The 17,641-nt window shown below is 35.0% G+C and overlaps 1 pseudogene; it reads left to right on the forward strand.

The window, feature by feature from the left end:
- The first annotated feature begins 13,241 nt into the window (after window positions 1–13,241).
- Window positions 13,242–13,369, forward strand: LOC145242510 (U2 spliceosomal RNA; annotated as a pseudogene).
- Window positions 13,370–17,641: the final 4,272 nt, after the last annotated feature.

A 17,641-nucleotide genomic window follows, 5' to 3' on the forward strand; every position in this document is an offset into this window, starting at 1 on the left:
ATATATATATATATATATATATTTTTTTTTTTTTATTACATTTTCACCCCAAACAAGGCAAATTGCCACTTTGGTGTAGGGGGCTACTATCAGGGGCAACAACTACTGGGGTACTATGTAGGGATTTGGGCAGCAAGGTGTCGGTTCACGTTACACTTGAACTTCTGCACGTCAGTACTGTTGGGGAAGCAGGGACCTGGAATGGAATTCCAGAGTCTTGCGGTTCTGGGGAAGAAACTATTGGAGTAAAAAGATCTTTTACATCTAGGGACCTCTACAGTGTGGGGGTGGGATCTAGTAGCCTGTCGGGTTTGTCGAGGGTGCTCGCGTCGTGGGGGCACAAGTGATTGCAGTTCATCAGAGCATTCACCACTAAAATACTTGTAGAACAGGCAGAGGGATGCAACATTTCGTCGATGGGACAGAGGCTGAAGCTTAGATGCCAGTTCAGGGCCTATCAGATTTGCGACTCTCTTTTGAACCTTGGCAAGGAGCGAGAGACTAGTAGCAGATGCACCAGCCCAGATGTGGCAGCAATACTCCATACATGGGCGAATGGTGGCCTTATAGAGGTACAGGATACTTTCGGGTGTTAGAAGTTTTCTAGCACGGTAGAGAGAGCCTACCTTTCTTGCAGCGGCCCTGGCAATGCCTTCAATGTAATTGTTCCAACTCATGTTTCCTGTGAACGTTAGGCCAAGGAGTTTGAAAGATGGACTCTCAGATAAAGGGTCGTTGGCCATTGCTATTGGTGGTAGAGAGGGTTTCTTGTAATTATTGAATGAAACTAGTTTAGTCTTGGCAGCATTGAACGCGACCAACCACTTTTGTCCCCATTCCACTACAGATTGGAGGTCTTCCTCTAGTGTTTCTGCCATTTCTTTAGAAATGTGTTCATTCGTCTTCCTGTCGTGTCTGCCATAGAGTGTAGTGTCATCAGCATATATACCCATCTCAGAGGCAATGTTGTCGGGGAGGTCATTTATGAATATCAGGAACAATAGAGGTCCAAGGATAGAACCCTGGGGCACTCCCGCATTTATATCATATTGTTTAGATGTGCGACCGTCGAGGACTACCTGGATTTTTCTCTTATCTAAGAAGGATTTAATTATGTTAAGTATTCTACCAGTGATACCGTAAGATCTAATTTTCCTGAGGAGACCCTCATGCCATACCCTGTCAAAAGCCTTAGATATATCTAGAGCTACCGCTCTGCCTTCCCCCGCTTTGTCCAGTGATTGGTATATACGTTCAGAGATCACGGTGAGGATGTCTGCTGTGGAACGGGCTTGTCTAAATCCATATTGTTTGTCAGTCAGTAGTTTAGCATCTGTAAGATGATGGACTAGAGCATGGTTAATTATGGTCTCAAATATTTTGGCAAAAAGTGGGAGGAGGCTAATGGGGCGATAATTTGATGGGTCTGTCCTTTCGCCAGAATTCTTGAATACTGGTACAACAGAAGCAGTTTTCCAACAGCCCGGAAAGCAAGCTTCATTAAGACATTTGTTGTAGAGTTTGGAGAGAACTGGAGCTACTTCGGCTGAGCACTTTTTTAATAGCACAGCTGGGATAAGATCGGGTCCACATGCTTTTGAGGTGTCAAGGTTTTTTATGATAGCATGCACCTGAGCAGGGGTGGTTTTCAGATCGTCTAGTGTGGCGTCTGTCCGCATAGGAAAGTCAGGTAGGGGGTGGTTGGAAGGGTCCAGTGTGGAGTTTGAGGCAAACCGACTGGCAAGCATGTTAGCCTTGTCGGTTGCTGAGGAGACAACCTCGTGATTGTTGGTTAGTGGGGGAATTGTTGATTGCCCATTATTTACTACACTGTTGTAGATTTTCCAGAAGTCTCGAGTTCCTAGTTTTTGTGCTTCGATGCGCTTTTTAGTGGTTTCCGTAAATTCTCTCTTAGCTGTCGCTATTTCTTTCTTAACGTTATTTCTAGCTTCTATATACTTCAGTCTGTTTGAACTGGACTTATGTCGGTTAAACCTACGGTATGCATGCTGCTTTTGAGTAATGGCAGTTGCACAAGTCGACGTAAACCATTGGGGAGAGTGGGGCTTACTATAAAATTTCCGCATGGGAACATGCGCTTCGATTGCAGTTTTGAACCAGTCAGTGGTCTCGTTTGCACACTGTTCAGCAGGGAGAGAGAAAATATTTTTCCATGGAGCATCTCTAATTAGTTCCCTGATGGCTTCCCAGTCAGCCTTATTATAATATCTCGTTGTTTTGAGCACTGGCTCTTCAGTTTTGGGACTAGAGTTTAGGGCGATTTCAACCATTATCACTGCATGATCAGCGTTCCCGAGTGGGCTGTGGGCCTTCGCTATGCAGTCATCGGGAACTGTGGTCAAAAACAGATCTAGAAGTGATGCGTGTTGTTCTTCCTGGTCAGGGAAACGGGTTGGAAACGTAACAATTTGTGATAGGGAGTGAGATATAGCGAAGCTATGGGTTGTGCTGCCCGCTGCATCTGTGTGAGTAGAGAATCCAAGCCAGTTTTTGTGGTGGACATTAAAGTCACCAAACACATGTATTTGTGCGCTAGTGTCGAGGGACAGTGCCGTGTCTATGCTGTCAGATACTTTGTTTATTATGGAGCAGTCCTGAGTCGAGGGAGAGCGGTAGAGAAAATAATAGTAGCTAATACTGTGTTGCACGTTTAGTCTAAAGCACATAAAGGCTTGATCATCTGTTTCTAGGTTTGTTTCTCTAGTCAAGGGAAGGGTATTACGAATGTAAACTCCAAGTCCGTGCATATGTCTGTCAGAGTCCTTACGGCAGAGTGGGAGATATCCAGGCATGTTAAAGTGGTTAGAGGGAATGGAGGAGTGTAGGTTAGTCTCACTTAGTGCTAAGATATCCGGGGTATTTGTTAAGAGAAATGCTTCAACATCAGCTAAGTTAGTTCTAAGCCCACGGATATTTGTGAATGAGAGCCTCAAGGGAGGAGGCAAGTTGAATTTGTTTGTCCCTAATCCTGGTTTAAGCTTATTTTTAGATTGTACTGTCGTCATATTTTTTTTTAAGAGTTTCGGTAAGGGGGAGCTAAACAAGAGGTTATGCGGAGCTTCAGACATGCATCACAAGTAGACCATCAGCTGACCTTTCTCCAATTAGGATTGTGGCCTCAGGAAAGCCCACCGGGGATGAGTGCAGGGTCCCTTTCCATGCGCGTCATGGCACTGCAAACAACCCGATATTATTCAACTGTTGATGGAGCAGCCGCTCTAAGCGCTACCAAAGAGTTAGGGCTCCTGTACTACCAGTCGGGAACAGCAGCCAGGAACTGTCAATCCGGTACCCTCAACCCTTTAGAAGAAGGTCAACCCAATCTAACCGCTCAGGCATATCTTATACTCAAGCACTCCCAAATGTTCAGTTATAGGGGTGGGGCATGCTGGGAATAGGGAAGAACGGCGTTCATTGCCCTAGCCAGGAAACAAGATCTACCGCTGGGTGTTTCTGTCGAATCACTGAGATAGTGTCTCTGCGCTTGACTAATAGGCAAAGAAGGAGTATGGAAGCCGGGCGATAGACAGAGCCTATCTACTCCTTAAGCAATTTAGGTTTGCAAACCGGTGAATTTGTTTGAGTCACCAGCTCTAGGAAGGTTGTCATCCAAGACTGAAGAGGCCTCTCTCCCCTTTGGTTTAGTTTCAGAGTTTTCCTTCTCCTAGACGGATGATCTGGGAAGACCTACTGGGTCCGTCAGCCCTGAGAGGGTTTTCTCCGCGCCTAGGTTCTAATCCAGGTATTTCTGCGACCCCGCGTTGTTAGTGTTACTGGGTTAGTTTGTTGGGGATTATATCTACTGATTAGTTACACTCCTCAAAGTGATTTAGGGACATGCTATTTACTTGTTAATGGATAAAGGGGGTGGGTGAAGTTCATGCAGTGTAAGCGTCTATGTTTGTAAGAGGGCTTGTTAGGGAGGAGATAATGTGATTTTAGTCGTACCCTTTTTTTTTTTTATTAATGTTAGCTTAGGTCTAGTATAGTGTTACAGTATGAGTAGGTATTAAGAATTAAGCTACGAGTTGTGCCCGAGCTATTTTAGATGATAGGAGGGTTAAGATGTAAGTGCAATATAGCATGGATAAGACAGCAAGTATTGAGTCATGCGTAATTAGGTGAATAGATATATATGGGCAGGTTTTCAGTAGGTGCGAATAGAGTTGGAGTTGTAGGTATTTTTTAGTAAGAGTCATGGGGCGTTTTGCATAACAAGGAGTGTCGTTTCAATAACGTAATTAATCGTTGCAAAACTCGAGACAGTTGTGTAGTGCATATCGCTTTGTTTCTGGGTACTTTGGCTGTTAAGTACCTGCCTTTGTGTGCATAGGCTGTTAAGTCCCTTACTGGATAGGAATGAGCTGTAATGCATGCCTTAGAGGTAGAAATGTATAGATGTTTAGTGATGGTTATTAAAACAGTTTGCATGTGAGGGATTAGGGGCTGGAAGTTAGCGATTCAACTACAGATGCGGAGCAATGTGGGAGTTTAGTGGCGGATAGGTTGGAAGGAGTAGATTGTTAGCGTTCAAGAGAAGAGGGGTTATTTATTTACAGATGGATTTCCATTAGGATTTTTGAGTTACAGGTAAGGTTTAGTCTGAAGAAGGGAGGAACTTTTTTTTTTTTTTTTTTTTTTTTTTTATGCATGCAGGTAAGACAAACGCAATCGTCTTGGAGGTAAAATGTATAGGATTTCGTAGCTAGCTATTAGGTTTTTCCCTCCCAGTTATAGGGACAGCTAATTAATGGGATTTGGAATTGTAGTCATTAAGGTCAGGCGCAGAGTGTTGCATCTATTCAGAAAATTAGCCCTAGTATCACAGCTGGGATTATGTATATTGCAGTTAAAAATATAGTGCCAGTCAAATTATGAGCCACGTGCAGTGGTTTGGTATGGTATGGGTATCATGGAGGACACTTACATACAAGCAAGCGTACGGTGATTGCATATATTAAGTATACTACTTAAATAAAGTTCTGTCTTCTATAGTAGAAAGAAAGGTGGTCCTAGCTCTGTTCTATATTCTTGCATAGGCTATTCGTTTTCGAGTAGAGTTCTTCTGACCTTAAAAACGGCTCGCGTGGGACTAAGTATTAGAGACCATTTTTACGCATATGTAATTAAAATGCATTAAATAAATACATTTAAAGAGAAGGTATACACAGTTGGTAAAAGCAAAAAGAGAAATAAATAAACAAGGTGAATAAATAAATAAAAAATAAAGTAATAAGAAACGACTCGCATGGAAGCAAAGAGTTAAAGACAATATATGCGCATATAGTTAAAATACATTAGTCAAAATTTAGAGAAAAAAAAAAAAAAAAAAAGCAGTTGCCATTTTGGTAATATTAGGATTTGTTAAATTACTTAGCTTATATTATACATATGCATTTTTTTTTTTTTTTACTTTTGTATTTTCTGCTTCCAATGCTGATTTGCATATTTTTATTGTTTTTAACTTTCCAGTTTGAGACGTTTTATTTCTTTTATTCCATTTTAATCATTGCATTTCCGCTCTCCTTTTTTATGGTTTTAACTTCCGATGTTACTATATAAAATGTCTAATCATCCCATCTGCTTTATTATAGTCAAAGGAAGGATATTAAAAAATAAAAGACAAAATCAACGGTTATTACTTTTTTTTCTTTTTCTTATATATATATATATATATATATATATATATATATATATATATATATATATATATATATAAGACACTGTCCTCCAAAATTGACAGGAAAAATATACCTCGTCATTCTTAGCAATACTATCCCTATAAAATTATATAATTTAAATTTTCATATATTATTATTATTATTATTATTATTATTATTATTATTATTATTATTATTATTATTATTATTTCTGACGATATAAAAACACACACTGTTCACGTTTATATAATTATGGTGGATAATTTGTATTCACATTCATTTCAGACACGAGTGTATTGCCTCCAGACAAGGCATGATACCACTTTATGAAAATACTCCTTTAAGGTCAAAATCAGCAATTCCTCTCCCTTTTGTCAGAAACATTGCTCATGGAAGATAAGACATAATTTATAAATTACAATTTTTTCTTTCTAATGTATGTCTTTTTAAATGTTTCGTTTTTATATAAGTAAACGGAACTATTGCTAATTACAAGAACGTACAAATGCGAGTAATTTCTGATGGCATAAAAGAAAAAAAGTAATAACCGTTGATTTTGTCTTTTATTTTTTAATATCCTTCCTTTGACTATAATAAAGCAGATGGGATGATTAGACATTTTATATAGTAACATCGGAAGTTAAAACCATAAAAAAGGAGAGCGGAAATGCAATGATTAAAATGGAATAAAAGAAATAAAACGTCTCAAACTGGAAAGTTAAAAACAATAAAAATATGCAAATCAGCATTGGAAGCAGAAAATACAAAAGTAAAAAAAAAAATGCATATGTATATTTACATATAAATACACATTGCCCTTTATTATAGAGGAGAGAGGATTTTCTTTGTTTCCACATAAAACTGATAACATCTATTAGTATAGTTCAAATGCCGCTACGTAAGAAGCTTCTTACTAAAATGTAATAACAGAGAAAGATACTGATAGGAAGGCATTAGACGTAATGCTGATCCAGTTGTTCTTTTTTTTATAATCAGGTTTTCGTGCAAGTTTCTACGGTCATTTAAATCGGGATACATTTCATGTTTGCTTGCGAGGGTTTAGAAAAATATAATTTGATTAGAAGATTTCCTTCGCTTGCCTTTTCTGTGCCCAATCTCCCAGAAATATCATCTAAAGAAAATACATGAAAATACACTGCCAGGAATCGCCTGGGAAAGATAACGGCGGGTGTTGGTGCCAAGTAATGACGCCATATTGAAAATGGCCGACAAAGATAGGGTCGTCAAGGGAGATAAATCGTACTTTGCCATTGATACTCCGTTCTTATCGCTGATCTGGTTGGAGACGGCCGCCCTTGTTATTTCGAATTGTGAATACAAAATAAACAGATTGTTTTTTATTTACTCCTTTTTTTTTGTTCAAATACAAATAACGTTCAAACTTAAAATAATAATAATAATAATAATAATAATAATAATAATAATAATAATAATAATAATAATAATGATAATAATAATAATAATAAAAACATAATAAATATACAATAAATAATAATGAATTTACGCCAAAGGAAAAAGTAAACTGTAAGCTAAACGTTTTAATTTCAATTTTCATTGGTGGCGCATGAGTCATCTATTTTTTCATTTTAAATAATTACTATCTATTGGGTTCAATATAATCTATAATCTCACCTGTCTGTTTAAATGTATGTATGTATGTATGTATGTATGTATGTATGTATGTATGTATGCCTAAAACTTTCGAGAGAGGCAACGGATTTTCACGAAATGGGTATCGTTTTTCAGCTTGACCCTTCGGACGACCAATATCGAAAAATTCGCTAAAAACATTAATTGCATCGCCCACAACTGGGCACATTTCTACAAAGAGGGGTCTCTTTTTTCGCCGATATTTTCGCAAGTGATCCTCTCTTTTCGATTGACTAGCCTTAATTTAAAGATTCCTACTACCACTGTTTATTTTTTTGCTCAACATACATCTCCAAATACTCGGGAAATTCCGGGCAACCAGGATAGTATAATAATAAATACGAAATCTGCATTAATCAAAATATCATATTTAAGCGTATTTTACGACCGGGCTATGCCGGGCGGCCTGCATATATATATATATATATATATATATATATATATATATATATATATATATATATATATATATATATATATTACAATAGAAAAATGCGGACATGAAAATTAATATCGTTAAGCTTGAACATGGAAAAGTAAAGGACTAGTTGTTAAAACTGGGAAAGAAAAAGACAAGATATTCCATTAAAAAATACAATAAATTTACAATTTAAAATATTGCAGCATCAAGAATTGATTATATAATGTTATAAATGTAATTAAAAAAAAATTCTTTACGTTGCAATATTTTAAGTTATAAATTTATATTTGTTACTCGAATATCTTGTGGTTTTGTTTTCCAGTTTTAACAATTAGTCCTTTACTTTTCCATGTTAAAGCTTAACCATATTACTTTTCATGCTCGCATTTTTCTATTGTAATCCATCATTTTTTCAGGCTTCCAATAAATTCACTTGTTCTTTGTTTAATTTCAGTCTTATTTTTTTGCCCCCATAAACACATATGGAATAACAATGTACGGCACACATCTGCTGTCAATAAAATCTTTTCACCTCCTTACATATTTGTACCATTTTGAACACCAGAAAATTTATCATAACTTTTGTTTTACTGAACTAAAATTGAAAAAAGTTTTTTCATAATATAGATTAGAAGGTGATCTATAAACTGTAATAATTGCTTGAAATTTGGTCGAAAATGAGTGAGCGATGGAGCTTTAAAGCAGTTCAAAATGACTAAAACTGCCACTTAATCATATATTCAAACATGGTAGAGGTTGAATGATATGTATAATAAGGAATTAGCTGTGTAAGCATAAATACGAAATCTGCATGAATTAAAATATATTTAAGCGTAATTTACGACGGGGCAAGGTCGGTCGAACTCTCCGCTAGCCTTTAATTATAATAAATCAACGATAAAGATAAAAAAGGCTAACAATGTTTACAGCCAACGTTATAAATGCACTAATTAAATAAATGAAAAAAAAAAAAAGAGAAAATGTATTAAAAAAAAGTTTAACATAAAAGAAGAGGAACAAGTAATAACTGTGTCAATGTAATGTTCAATAACGGTAAAGAGGTGGCATAGTTGTTTAGTCGACATCCAAGAAAATATCAGTATTTATGTTATCAACGAGGAGTTTCACCGATAACTTCCGAGACTGTCGACAAACGGTCTGAATGCACAAAGTGATTGTTAGTTTTTGCATTTAAGTTTAATGACTGTGCAAAAATAAAAATGTTATTATTTAGAAAGTCATTCTTAACATGGAAAGGGGGTGGCTTTATTAAAAAGCCATTTACAGATAAGGTGAGGCTTATTAACTATCTATCACGCGTAATTCATTCGGCTTTCTTCGTTCCTAGTTTGAATTGCTTACGTCAAGCTTACGTCATCCATGCAAATATTTGGGTGTCTATTAAACAACATAACCGAGAAAGTTTATGTTCACAAATTAGTTTTGATCACCAAATGAATAATGACATAAAACTTACACATACTATTGATTGGTTAGAAAATTAAAAAAAGACCTTTAACTAATATCTTCGTCGGTTACTATGCTACATAAGTTAACGACACTTTTGCTATGTTTGCATCGCAAAGTGAAGCGTTGGCATTCTTTAATATGTTGAATTCTCTTCATAGGCCTCTACAGTTAACTATGGAACGTGAGAAGGATAACTTTCTTTCCTTCTTAGATTTTCTTGTTGAATTTTCAAGAAGTAGCTTCCCAGTACAATTTACAGGAAGATGACTTATACTGAGCTGTATGTGAACTGATCTTCTTTAGGCCCAAATCACGAAAGGCTGATTTAATCTATACGTTGGTACATAGAACACTCATGATTTGTTCACCTAGTAGACTAGACTTCGAACTAGATGAGATCAGGAAAATATTAATTAATAATCGTTACCCAGAAGACCTTATTAATCATTGTATTAACAAAAAGGTTGCAGATTTCAAATTTTCTTAAATAGTTGGGTCTTTAAAATGTTCTGTTCATTTGAAATAAGCATGGATAGGGGATAACAGTATTAAATTTACTAAACCGATTGTTAGAAGTATTATTAACTAGCAGTTCAGCCCGGCTTTGCTCGGGCCCTATGTACTGTTCATAACTTATCCTACCTGTAAATACACTTTATGTAAGATTTCAAATGTTTAGATCAAAATTTGTCTGAGTATTTCGTAGAAACCGCAGAGATCAATTTTTTTAAAAACTTTGATCCCAATTATGACCCCATAACATTTATTATTTTCTTCTCTATTCAAAATGCAAAATTTACCAATGTCCAAGTTACCTACATCTAAAATTTCAAGTTTCTAGGCCCAAATTTGGCGAGGGAATTTAGTAGAATCTTCAAAGGTCAACTCTTTCAACTTTGACATTTTGACAGCCAAATTTTCGCCCAAAAACTGATTAAAATGCTTGCCGCATGTCTGAATACCCTTTATGTATAAATTTCAAATGCTGAGACCCAAAGTTGGCTGAGTAGTTTGCTAGACACCGCAAAGGTCAAATCTTTTAAACTTTGATTCCTTGGCAGCTTAGATTTTCGACCCAAACCGATCAAAAAGCTTGCCCTATCTCTGAATACCCTTTATGTAAAATTTCAAATGTTTAGATCAGAAATTGGCTGAGTAATTTGATAGAGACCGCAAAGATACTTTTTTTAAAAATTTAACCCCAATTTTGACCCCTCAATATTTATTGTTTGGGGCTTAAATCCAATTAAAAAGTGTGGTCCATGTCCAAGTAACTTACATGTAGAATTTCAAGTGTTTAGACTTAAAAATGGCGGAGGGGTTGTGTAGAGTTTTGAAAGATAAAATCGTTGAACTTTGACTCCTTGGCAGCCATATTTCTGTCCGAAAACCGATTAAAAATAATTTTTCAAATCTCAATATTCCTTATGTCAAATCCTAATCTCTAGACCGAAAATTGACAGAGTTATTTGGTAGGGAAATGTATACAAACACACACAGAGACATTTTCGCTTTTATAGATACTAGCAGTTCCGCCTGAATTTGCGCGGGCCCTACGTACTGTTTATAACTTTATGTGCATGTGTATGTATTAAAAAGTGTGAATATGTACGGTAATGCCTTCCTATATAATAGGCTTCCTTAATTATCACAGAGAAAAGTTGGTAGAGACCGCCGACATCAATTTTTTTAAATTTTGACCCCAATTTTGACCCCTTAACATTTATTGTTTTGGGCTCAAATTAAATTAAAATTTTTGATCCGTGTCCAAATAACCTACATCTAAAATTTCAAGTGTTTAGACCCAAATTGGCGGATGAGTTTGGTAGAGTCTGCAAAGGTCAACTCTGTAAACTTGCACCTCTTGCCAGCCAAATTTTCGCCCAAAAACTAATTAAAAAGCTTGATGCATGTCTGAATACACTTTATGTAAAATTTCAAATGTTTAGACCCAAAATTAGCTTTATAGATTTATAGAGACTGCAAAGGTAAAACCTTTTGAACTTTGATCCCTTGGAAGACAAATTTTTATCAAAAAAAAAAAAAAAAAGCGATTAAAAAGCTTGCCCTATGTCTGTATACACTTTATGTAAAATTTCAAATATTTAGACCGAAAATTAGCTGAATAAGTTCGTAGACATCACAGAGGTAAATTTTTATAAAACTTTGCTCCCAATTTTGACCCCTTTATTGTTTTGGACTCAAATAAAAGTATCAAATTAGATCCATGTCTAAGTAACTTACATCTAAAATTTAAAGTGTATAGACCCAAAATTGACAGAGGACTTTGGGAGAGTTTTCAAAGCTCAAATCGTTGAACTCTGACCCTTTGACAACCAAATTTCTGTCCGAAAACGGATTAAAAAGATTTTCTCAAATCTCAATATCCCTTGTGTCAAATCTTGAGTCTCTAGACCGAAAATTGACAGAGTTATTTGATAGGGGAATGTACACAGACAGACAGACACAAACACAGACATTTTCACTTATATATATATATATATATATATATATATATATATATATATATATAGGTATAGATTGCTACTCTCTTTCCTTGCTGGTTATGTGGAACAGACTTCTTTGTATTTGCAGACTCGTATAAACCAGCACGTTTTATCCAAGATTAGATAGGAAAAGGTAGGATTTGTGAGTCTCTCTTCCTCTTAAACTTAAACTCTAGTGTTGCCCAGCATTTGGTTTATAATCCATGTTGTGCCAATAAGTTTAAACTACATAAAGCGGATTCCCAAAGTCATTTTAAAAAATACGACATCTTTCTCTATCACCATTCAAAAAACCTTGTGCCGCAGAAGGAATCCTCTTTGGGTAACTGTGACCCCCTTCCATCTGTTTTTCTCTCCCACGGGCTATCATTTTAATCGTCTAATACATGTATATCGAATAATTTTTATTTTCGTCCTGTTTTAGCACTTTAAAATTCTCCCGTGCTCTTTATTTTCGACAATATTATTATTATTTTTATTATTGTATGCTATCAATTGACTCCTGGTGGGTTCACACACACACACACACACACACACACACACACACACACACACACACACACACACACACACACACATATATATATTAAAAATAAATGAAACAGACACTTTAATTCGTACATTGTGACACTACATTTGTTTGGCTCTACTAAATCATGAGAACCCTGTTTTTATGTGGTTGACGGACATGACATCACCTCATCGAAAAGAGCAGGATTAACCAGCGATAATATATGTTTAAGAATCATCTAATAAATACTTTAAATGATTAAGCGATTCTTAAAAAAATAAATAACTCTCTCTTTCCCACTTTTGAGCGTTCGTTCCAATGAAAAAATCACATAATTGAATAAATCTTTCATCCTTTCAAGAACGGGTTCGAATTAATTGTATGATAATTAATTTTGGCAGTATGTTTCTACCTCCGTTACGCTTGATTGATTTAGCCTCGGCCGAGAGAATGAAAACCCGCGCGTGAGGACAACTAGGTTATCAGCCGGGAAGAATCACAGCGTAACGAAAGTGGAAACATAACTTGATTAAGGCAATTAAAAAAAATAATTAATGATTAGATATGGTTACTTTGTGGACGCACATGCACTGATGCAACACCTATAATCACCTATATGACTACATAGGTTAGACCAGTGGAATTAATAAAATGTGGTGGAACGACAACCTAAGAGCTCAACGACATATCAATGAGTATATCGGGACGTATGTATCGGAGGACGATTCATTTATGTGACACTGTTACACAGCGACGACAACGTTTGTGTAACGGCGTAAACGGCGACAACAATGACAATTCTTATTTGTTTATTATTATCATTATATTATTACGCTTATCGCTCCATCCGTTATCATGCTGTGCATCCCTAAAAATGGAAAGTGGAATGAATATTCCAAATAAACCTTTGTCACCCTTGAAATTGAAATATTTAAAAAAAAAATTGGTGTCGCTGTTTAGGCAAAGCTAATAAAAATGATTTGTTTTTCTTGGCCTTTTGGCTAAGATCAAAGTGTAGTATCTGTTCTTCAGGTGCTACATTTCAATTTCTTCTCTCTCAGTGGAAGAGAAATCCTTTACGACTAAGACAATTTTTAAGACAATTTTTTCTCCACATTAAAAAACGACCCTGGTGTCTAAGTCTGTCCCGTGGGGAGGCATTGTGAATAGGTACTATGTTTAATGTAACAAAGTTTTAATATTAAAAAAAGTAACTGGAAAAAGTTATTTCTGATTTGATTACAAAATGCCCTGGAAATGCCACTTCTGATTAATTATAAAATGCCCTGGAAAATGTCCGTTCTGATTTTTTTTGTTTATTTGCCTCCCCACAAGGACGGAATTGGACATGAGGTCGGTTAAAAATTTAGGGGAAAACCAGCTCCCCAAAAGGGGCATTGTGGTAACAAAATTAAAATTGTATCAGTAATGAAGGATTTCTCCTCCATTAACAATGACCAAAAAAGGGGGGATTTAAGTCACTTGAATGCTGAAACTGATACTACACTCAGAAATTCGTGTTGAAGCAATGGTTGCCTAATCTCTAACCGTGTTAATGTTTTTATGTATTAGTTTCGAAAAGCTGCTGAAACAGTTTATGATTTAAACATTACTTTATTTCAAGTATATTTTAAGCAGTGGGTTACGGTATATGAAGTCAGTCCCGGAAATTACTCAAACCGTTTACGATTTAAACATTACTTTATTTCATGTATATTTTTAACAGTGGGGTGGGGGATATTAAATCAGTCCCGAAAATGGGTGAAATCGTTTACGCATTACACAGTACGTTATTTAATGCATATTTTTAACATTGGGGTGGGAAATATGAAATCGGTTCCGGATATGGCTGCAACCATTTACGTGTTGGACATTACTTTATTTAATGTATATTTTTAACAGTAGGATGGGAGATAAGAAGTCAGTCCCGGAAATGGATGAAAAAGTTTACGATTTATACATTACTTTATTTCATGTATATTTTCAACAGTGTGGTGGGGATTATAAGTCAGTTCCAGAAATGGCTGAAACAGTTTACTATTTAGACATTACATTATTACATGAATATTTTTAGCAGTGAGTTTGGGATATAAAGTCGGTCCTGGAAATCGCAGAAACAGTTTACTATTTAGACATTACATTATTTCATGTATATTTTTAGCAGTGGGTTGGGGGATATAAAGTCAGTCCCGGAAATGGCTGAAACAGTTTATGATTAAAACATTACTTTATTTAATGTATATTTTCAACAGTGGGGTGGCGGACATGAAGTCAGTCCCGGGATTGAATAAGACGTGCAAATATATACTATCAGAAAGCGTCGATGAGATAGGGGGAAAAATATAGTAGAAAAATACCCAGCGTCGTCCGGGATCGAATGAGATAGGTGAACAATATATATTAGCAGAATATACGGCGTCACCCGGGATTGGATAAGATAGGTGAAACATATATACTATGATAATACCCAGAATTGATTGATTTGTTTGTAATGAAATACTCAGCCAAGGCAATATATCAAAGTTATTATTTAAGTAATGGGGGAGGCGACATAGTGAGTTAAAGTTATGAAAATTATTGTCGAAATTAGTAACATATCCAAGAATTATGAAAAAATGATGAAATGTGAGTTACTTGATTGGTGTGTTTGTAATGATATAATCAGCCCAGACAATATATCAAATATATTATATAAGTAGGAGGGAGAGGCATAATGTGGGTTTTTAATTATAACAATTATTGTTGAAATTAATAACATATCCAGGATTATGAACGAAGATTTCATGTGAGTTAATCGAGTGTGTGTTTATAATAAAATAATCAGCCCAGGGAATATATCAAAGTAATTATGTTAGTAAGAGAGGGCGATAAGGATGGTTTAAATTATGAAAAATAATTGTCGAAATATCCAAGAATTATGAAAAATGATAATATGTTATTTAATGCCATGAAATAATAAGACCAGACAATATATCAAAGTAATTATTTTAGTAAGGCAGCCGATGATGTGGGTATAAATGATGAAAAATTGTTGTCGACATTAGTAACATATCCAAGAATTATGAAAAATGACGAAATGTGAGTTAATTGATTGGTGTGTTTGAAATGAAATAATCATCCCAGATAATATATCAAAGTTGTTATTTTAGTAGTGGGGGGGGTTTGATAATGTGGGTTAAAATATTAAAAATAATAGTTGAAATGAGTAACATATCCAAGAATTAAGAAAAATTATGTAGTGTGAGTTAATTGATAGTTGTGATTTTATGAAATAATCATCCCAGACAATATATCAAAGTAATTTTTTATTAAGAGAGGGCGACGAGGATGGTTTAAATTATAAAAAATGATTGTCGAAATTAGTAACATATCCAAAAATTACGAAAAATGACGAAATGTGATTTAATTGATTGGTGTGTTTATAATAAAATAATCAGCCTAGACTATATATCAAAGTTATTGTATAAGTAAAGGGGAAGGAGATAAGGGGAGCTTTAATTATGAAAAAATATTGTCGAAATTAGTAACATATCCAAGAATTACGAAAAAATGACGAAATATTAGTTAATTGATTGGTGTGTTTGTAAGGAAATAATCAGCCTAGAAAATATATCACAGTTATTATTTAGTAAAGAGAGAAGGGCGAAAATGTGGATTAAAATTATGAAAAATGATTGTCGAAATAAGTAACATATCCAAGAATTATGAAAAATGATTTTATGTGATTTCATGCATTAGTGTGTGTGTAATAAAATAATAAGTCCAGACAATATTTAAAAGTTATTCTTTTATTAAGGAGGGGGCGGTAATGTGGGTATAAATTATGAAAAATGATTGTCGAAATTTGTAACATACCCAAGAATTATGAAAAATCATGAAATGGAGGTGAATTGATTAGTGTGTTTGTAATGAAATAATCAGTCAAGCAAATATATTAAAGTTATTATCTTAGTAAGGTTGGGCGACAACGTTGGTTTAAATTATAAAAACATATTGTCGAAATTAGTAACATATCTAAGAATTACGAATAAATGACCAAATATGAGTTGATTGATGTGTGTTTTTGTAATGAAATAATCAGCCTAGACAATATATCAAAGTTATTATTTTAGTAAGGTGTCCGATATGGTGAGTTTAACTGATGAACAATTATTGTCAAAAGTTGTACCATATCCAAGAATTATTAAAATGACTAAAATGCGAGTTAATTGGTAGTTGTATTTTTTTTTATAAAATAATCAGCCGATACAATATATCAAATTTAATATTTTAGTAAAGGGAGGGGCGATAATGTGTGTTGAAATTATGAAAAATTATTGCCGAACATAGTAACATATTCAATAATTATGAAAAATGATAAAATGTGAGTTAATTGACCGGTGTGTTTGTAATGAAATCATCAGCCCAGGAAATATATCAAAGTTATTATTTTAGTAAGCGAGCGATACAGTTTTAATAAAAACAAGATTAATATGATTGTGCCTTCATCCATGCTGAACAGAACGCCCACAGCATGCCCAGCTACAATATATTACATATGAAAAATGCTGCTGTGGCATTTCCACAGGTCCCGTTAGTTATTATTATTATTATTATTATTATTATTAATACGGTGCTAAGGTGATATGATGCAACAGTTCCTGTTCCTGTTAACATATAGAGGGGAGATGATGGTGTTGGGTACACATAATACTTGGGAGGGGGAGTTATACAATAGTTCATTTACAGATTATAGAGAAAACACATTTACCTTTCAGTTTTAATGACGACGACGAAGACAAACAGTTTACAAATATATGATGATTAGGGCAATGACAACAGAATATTCGTATCATATTTTTAACTTTTAGGTATATATCTTTCACAGTTAGACACAGTTAATAAACCTAGAATCACATCACTCTATATAAAAGCGTATAAGAGATCAACGGATACACACTGGAGAGTCAAAACAATGAAAAAAATATTCTGTTGTCATAGCCTTAATGATGATTCTTTTATTCTACCAGCTGGTTGATTGCTTAATCAGAAACTCAAGCTCTTACGATTACATGGTCTCACCTCCACCCTACAACGGCGTCAGCTGATCGACTCAACTCTGACTAAGTCGCTCTCTGACTGTCTGGCTCTGACTCTGCCTCTAACTTCGAACCCTGTCTCAATATATTGAGATTTTCCTTTCTTTATGACATCAATGCGTGACTCGCCACGTGAAATTCATTAACGTGGATTTTAGATAATTCCACACGCTTTTGGCACACAAAGAAATTCCTGAATTGAATTGTTTCATTTATGACCTATTTAATTCAGCATCATTACTAAACTGCATTGCTCATATCAACTCTGAGATGAATAATATTTAGTTATTTCCAAGAACAAT

Source organism: Euprymna scolopes, chromosome 2 (genome assembly GCF_053919585.1).
Source record: "Euprymna scolopes isolate OS-2025 chromosome 2, ASM5391958v1, whole genome shotgun sequence".
Lineage (NCBI taxonomy): Eukaryota > Metazoa > Mollusca > Cephalopoda > Sepiida > Sepiolidae > Euprymna > Euprymna scolopes.